Raw genomic sequence first — 6,946 nt, forward strand, 5'->3', positions numbered from 1 at the left:
TCTCCTCTCTCTGTCTCTGTCTTTCTCTTTGTCTCTCTGTCTCTTCTCTCCTCTCTGTCTCTTTCTCTTTCCCTCTGTCTCTCTATCTCTGTTTCTTCTCTCTTTCTCTGTTTCTCTCTCCCCTCTCTCTGTCTCACCTCTATCATTCACTCTTTCTTCTCTCTCTGTCCCTCCTCTCTCTGTCTCTGTCACTCTGTCTTTCATCTCTCTCTGTCTTTCTGTCTCTTCTCTGCCTCTCCTCTCTATCTCTGCCACTCTTTCTCTCCTCTGTCTCTGTCTCTCTCTTTCTCTCTGTCTCTCTCTTCTCTCTCTTTTTCTTTGTCTCTGTCTCTTTCTGTCTCTGTCTCTCCTCTCTGTCCCTCTCTGTCTTTCTCTCTGCATGTCTCTCTCTCTGCCTCTCTGTGTCTCTGTCTCTCTCCTCTCTGTTTCTTTCTCTTCTCCTCTTTCTTTCTTTCTATCTCCCTGTCTGTGTCACTCTCTCTGTCTCTCTTTCCCACCTCTATTATTCTCTCTCTCTCTCTCTCTCTCTCTCTCTCTCTCTCTCTCTCTCTCTCTCTCTCTCTCTCTATCTCTCTCTCTCCCTCCCTCTCCCTCTCCCTCCCTCCCTCTCCCTCTCCCTCCCTCCATGTTTGTCTATCTGTCTGTCTCTCCTCTTCCTCTCTCTCTACTCTCTCTGTCTCTGTGTGTCTCTTTCTGTATCTCTGTGTCTGTCTCTCCTCTCTCTATCTCACCTTTGTCTCTCTCTGTGTGTATCTGTCTGTCTCTGTGTCTCTGTGTCTCTCTCTCACACCTCTGTCTCCATGTGTATCTGTCTGTCTCTCCTCTCTCTCTCTCTCCCCTCTCTCTCTCCACTCTCTGTCTCTCTCTCTCCCTGTCTCTCTGTGTGTTTCTGTCTCTCTTTCTCTCTCTGTCTCTGCTCTCTTTCTGTTTCTGTCTCTTCTCTCTCTGTGTCACTCTTTCTGTTTCTCCTCTTTATCTCTCTCTCTGTCTCTCCTCTCTCTCTGTCTTGCTGTCTCTCCCCTCCCCACCACTGAAAGGAAAGGACTGAGCAGTGGTCCAAACTAGGCTATAGCTATAGGCCTCCCTGCAAAAGCAAAAGCAGCTGAAACTGTGGAATGAGAGGGAGAGTTGTACCTGTCATATTAACTGCAAAATGTCCTGAATTCCTATGATGAAACAAAGGAACTAACCACACCAAAATGAAAGCTTGCTAGGAGAGAACAATGAGATGTCCCAGATCTAGTCTGAATCCAACTAGTGCAGATAATCACCAGAAGTGGTCTCACATATTCCAATGTGCACTATTCAAAGTTAACATTGTGTAAAATGTTGTCATTGGTCCCAGCCCAATGGAAATATACAGTGAGAATCTGAATAATGCAATCACTTTATGGAATTCATTATTCACATTAATCTGATGCTAGCTATCATCATTTCAGTCAGGCTACAAGGAGGATGAGGATACACATTTAGTAAATGCCTCCTTTATGCAGAGACACAGTGTGTTATAAGAAATAGAGAGCCATCCTTGGAGTCGGAAAGACCTGTGACACAAACTGACAGTGTGTCCTTAAACAAGTCAATTAGCCTCTAAGTGCCCCCAGACAATGCGAATGCTCCAAGTTTCAGGTGAGATGATGATCTTCATCTGGAGTGAAAACTTTCACACGAATTTCATCATTGATGACAACTGATTAATAAACAAACAAAAGCACTGATGCAATGGATGAAGGAGGGTTGGGGAAATGCAAAGATGAGAAAGGACAGTGGAAGGTGGCCACTACTCTCACAGAACTCACGGCCTAAGAGAAGACGATGACACTTTGGAGAAGCGAACACTGATAAAGAGAAGACAAGGGGACATAGTCTTGTCTTCAAGTATTCAAAAGTCAGTGATGTGAAAGAAGAACTCAATTTGACTTCATTAGATAATAGATTTAGAGCTATCAGGTTCCTCAAAGGTAATCTAGTTCAATTTTCTCATTTTACAAATGAGGAAACTGAGGTAGAGAGAAAGGGAGTGACTTGTACAAGGTCTCATAGTGTCATATTCAACATTTAACCTTCTCCCCTTCCTACCCTTCTCTTACACTTGAATATTTTCACATCTAATTTCTTTTGGGTAGAGTGAAATTACTTAACCTAAGAAAGCTATGTGACCTTGTATGAGTCACTTAACTTCTCTGTGTTTCAGTTTCAGGGGATAATATTGTCTTTCTGCTAGGTAGATCAAATGTGAAGTATTTTTCTTACTATTACTACTACTACTACTACTACTACTACTACTACTACTACTACTACTACTACTACTACTATTACTACTACTGTTACTATTACTGCTACTACTGCTACTGCTACTGCTATTGTTACTGCTACCACTACTACCACCACCACATATTATGCTGATTTGAGGCTTTTGGTAAAGGTTGACTTGTTTAAGAAAAATGAGATGATTCATACAACCACAGGATTTTAGAAGTGGAAGAGACCATAAGTATTACCTAAGTCTAAAGTCTGGATTTTGCAAGGGAAAGCTTAAATGCTACTTCTTTGTGAACACACATCACCCCCACGAGTATATAAACTTCTGGAGAGCAACGGCCATCTCACTTCTGAATTTGCATCCTCAGTGCCTAGCACAAAGTCATACTTAATAAATACCCATTGATTGATATAAGCCTAGCCTCTTAATTCTTAGGCTAATGCTTTTTCTCCTCCAGTTGGCCTTTTTGCTAATTGCTAAAATCTGTTAACAAACAAGAAATGTGTCTTGTACCATATAACAAACAAGGGACAAAGCTGGATTCCAGATTGGGTCTGGAGGAGGGTGAGCAGGCTGGCAGGCACTTGGGAGCTGAGCTCAAAGGGGGCAGCTGCTGTGGCCTCCTGTAACCCTTGCTATGGCAGAATGTTGAGACAAGGGAGGCCCTCGGGTGCAGAAACCAAGCTGGCACCAGGCCTGTTCTGCTAGTGTCGAAACCTCCCCAGTTTTGACACAGACACTGTGTAACTCCACTTGTATCTTGACTGTGTGGTTGCCAAGCATGTCTTTAGAATGGCATCCCTACTGGGGCAGGCAAATGCAGTTAGTAGCACACTGGGCTATTCCCAATGCCTGGGATGCTCTCTATTCCTGTATATGTATACATGAGTACACATTCGCACATGTGTGTATACATGCAGTGCTTGGTACATACATATGTGTACAGATATAATATCTTGTGTGCTCATATATACACATATAAACACACAGATGCACTGTGTATACCCATCTGTGATATTGTTCAAGTTCTTTGAGGGCAAGGGATATATTTTGCCTTTCTTCGTGTCCCCAGGGCTTAGCACAGTGCTTGGCACGTAGTAGACCCTTCAGTGTTTACTGGCAGACTGGGTAGTATTCACAGAGGGCCAAGAATTTTCTAAAAAATGGAACTACCCAAAAGTTTCACAGGCTTCCATGGGGTTAGTCAGGTACACACACAAACACACACACACACACATATGTACATATACAGATAAGCACATACATGTGCATGTATCCATACCTTACTGGAGGTTTTCTGGCAAAATGTGGCCTACTTGTTGTAATGTTATTAAAATTATCATTAATATTAATAACTGTTGTTGTTTAGTTGTTTTTCAGACGTGTCCAACTTTCTGTGACCCTATTTAGGGTTTCCTTGGCAGAGATACTAGCTTGCCATTTCCTTCTCCAGCTCATTTTACAGATGAGTAAACAGGGCCCAGGGGCATATAGCCAGGAAGTGTTTGTGGCTGGATTTGAACTCAGGTCCCGCTAACTTCAGACCTGGCACTCTATGCACTGTGACACCTATCTGCCCTAACCTTAGCTAATTAATAATTATTGCTATTAATATTGAAAATTCATAATATTAAGTGACATACATTTAGCACTTTGAGTTCTGTAAAGTATTTTATATGTGCTATCATTTAGGCTTCAGAACAACCTGAGAGATTATTAGTACAGGAATTATTGCAGTTTTATAGGTTGGGAAACTGGAGCTCATAGACATTAAGCAGTTTAGTATGTTTAGTATGAAACACTTCTTTGTTCTAAATACTTTACCTTAATGTCTGGCATATAGGAGGCACTATATAATCACTTATCATTGCCCTGTTCCCCCCTCCCCCCACCACGCACACACACACACACACACACACACACACACACACACACACACACACACACATACTTATCGTCATGCTGCTAAAAATGTTTGAAGTAGAATTTGAATCCAGATCTTCTTGATCGGGGTGGGGAGCCCCTTGGGACCACATGTAACCCTCTAGGTCCTTGGGGGCGGTCCTTCCACTGAATCCAAACTTCACAGAGCAAATCCCCTTAATAAAAGGATTTGTTCTATAAAACTTGGACGCAGTCAAAGGGCCACTCCTGAGGACCTAGAGGGCTACATGTAGCCTTGAGGCTGCAGGTTCCCCACCCATGCTCTTGACTTTTCATCAGTCACTCTTGGAGGTTATAGGGAGGCTTCTTGTTTGGGTCTAGGTTGGAATTGGGGGTCTCCCACCTCAGTTGTGATTCTGGCAACGGCCTGCCACATACAAATGCAAAGTGAGATATAATCGGAGCAGAGAAGAGGGTCAAATTAAGCTCTTTTTATGGGCCAAGGAAAGAAAGCTTCTCCTAGCCATGGGGAAGGAGGGCATATGGAGAAGGTTGTATGTGAGGAAGCTCATCGGACAGAGAGTTGGAAGAGACCTGGAACTTCAATAGCCCACCTAGTGCCAAAAGAGCACTGTGTCCAATTTCTGAGAAATATGCTTGGGAAACCATAAACTTGCCTTCCTACATAGAAACTCTTTATGCTAGGTCAGAAAATGAAATTTCCTTCCTTTTTGGCAGAGAGGAGGGACTGTAGGTATGGATTGTTACATACAGTGTCAGATTTAGTTGACCTATTTGGTTAGTTTTCTGAACTTTTTTAAAAATTATTTATTATAAGGTATGGTCCTCTGAGGAGAGGGAGAAGAAATATATTGGAAATGAAGGTAATGGTTAATGTGTAAATCAAACCATCAACCAAAACTAAGCCTAAAATCAAATAAAAGGCTTCCCTCCAAAACTGAATCAGTAAGATGCACTATGATAGGTAGCCTTGGCAACAAGAACTTTTGCTCTCAGAAGGAGACTCCTGCCCCACTCCACCCCATTCCAACTTCCTGGACATTGTGACATAGGCAGTAGGTGAAGTTGCATTGGCAACTAGAATTCGATTGTCCAGTATGTCTGTTGGGCTCGCCACTGGGCTTAACTTCTTGTGGGACATTCCAATCCTAATCCTGTTCAGGAGCTTTCTCAGTGAGTCAGGCTTGTGGGAGGTAAGAACTGTACTAGGGAGCTGGTGGGTGAGGAAGGACTGCTATGAGCTGAGGGGAAACTGGGGCCCTACTTGGAGTACTTGGGGGGGAAGGGAAGGGAATGGCTGAGGTAAAAAAGTCAGAATAGGGTCCCTAACCAAGTGAAACTGTGACTCAGTCTTATATGGGTGGGGGGGCAGGGCTGTACTTAGGAATGGGCACAGCTAAGTGGTCTACAGTCAGGAGGATCAGAGTTTAAGGCACAATGGAGAAGGAAATGGCAAAAAAAAATCCCATGGGTCACTTAGAGTTGGTAACAACTAAACAACATACTTAGGAATGCCTAGATTGTGTGTGTGGGGGGGAGTAACTGGGGGAGGAATAGTCAGAACTTAAACTGAAAAGGATTCCTAACCATACACCAATTACTTGACAGAAGCTGTAGCCAATGGCAGATATCACCATGGCATATGCCTATCTATTCAAGTATGTCATCATTGGTGATGTGGGGGTGGGCAAATCGTGCCTACTGTTGCAATTTAATGAAAAGAGGTTCCAGCAGATGCACAACCTGACCATTGGTGTGGAGTTTAGATCCCGCCTCATATCCATTGAGGGCAAGCAGGTCAATCTCCAGATCTGGGATACAGCGGGGCAAGAATCCTTCCACTCCATCACAAGATCCTATTACTGTGGGGCTGCTGGAGCCATTCTGGTGTATGATATCACTCGGAGAGTTACCTTCAGTCACTTGACAAATTGGTTGGAAGATGTGCGTCAGCATTCCAACTACAACATGGTCATCATGCTCATTGGCAATAAGAGTGATCTAGACATCAAATGAGAAGTAACAAAGGAAGAAGGAGAAGCTTTTGCCCTAGAACGTGGATTTATCTTCATGGAAACTTCAGCAAAGACAGCGTCAAATGTAGAAGAAGCCTTCATCAATACAGCCAAGGGGATTTATGAGAAGATTCAAGAAGGATTCTTTGACATGAGTAATGACACCAGTGGCATTAGAATAGGTCCTCAGTATTCCCCGGCTACTGTGTTGTGTGCAGGGAATCAGAGAGCACAAAAGTCTGGAGGATGTTGCTGTTAAGCAGATCAGTACTTAAAGAGAAGACTGAATGGGGCCAGTCAAATCATCTCTACCAATGTCCAGTGTAACCATTTATGAAGTGACTTTGTAAAGACTGTATTCTAAAATTTTTGTACAACTTTGAATAAAAGTTAACTTTAAAAAAATTGTATCTATATCTGTTTAGTATGATCATTCTAAATGTCTCATGCCCTTGAAATGTATTCAACACTAGAAGTCACCTGAGGATGATACCAGTCTGTTTCCCAAGCACTTCTGCCAACTTGATGTCTATAAGATCTTGGCTTTGCAGCTAGAAAGGACATCAGATGTCATCAATCAGTACTATAATTTCAAAGATGAGATGAAGAGGTCCACAGAAGTTTGAGCCCCTCCCCCCTCCCAAAAAAAACAGTATTAAGTGAAAAGAGCAAAGCTGCCAACCCAGACTCCGCCTTGGTTCTAGACCCAGTGTGTTTCCCATCAAAGCATAGTTTGTATAACTTCTTCAAAAGTATGTTGATT

General features: G+C 42.8%; 1 pseudogene; it reads left to right on the forward strand.

Moving 5' to 3' along the window:
• Window positions 1-5,788: 5,788 nt before the first annotated feature.
• On the forward strand, window positions 5,789-6,471 carry LOC140515499 (ras-related protein Rab-2A pseudogene; annotated as a pseudogene).
• Window positions 6,472-6,946: the final 475 nt, after the last annotated feature.

Source organism: Notamacropus eugenii, chromosome X (assembly GCF_028372415.1).
Source record: "Notamacropus eugenii isolate mMacEug1 chromosome X, mMacEug1.pri_v2, whole genome shotgun sequence".
NCBI lineage: Eukaryota > Metazoa > Chordata > Mammalia > Diprotodontia > Macropodidae > Notamacropus > Notamacropus eugenii.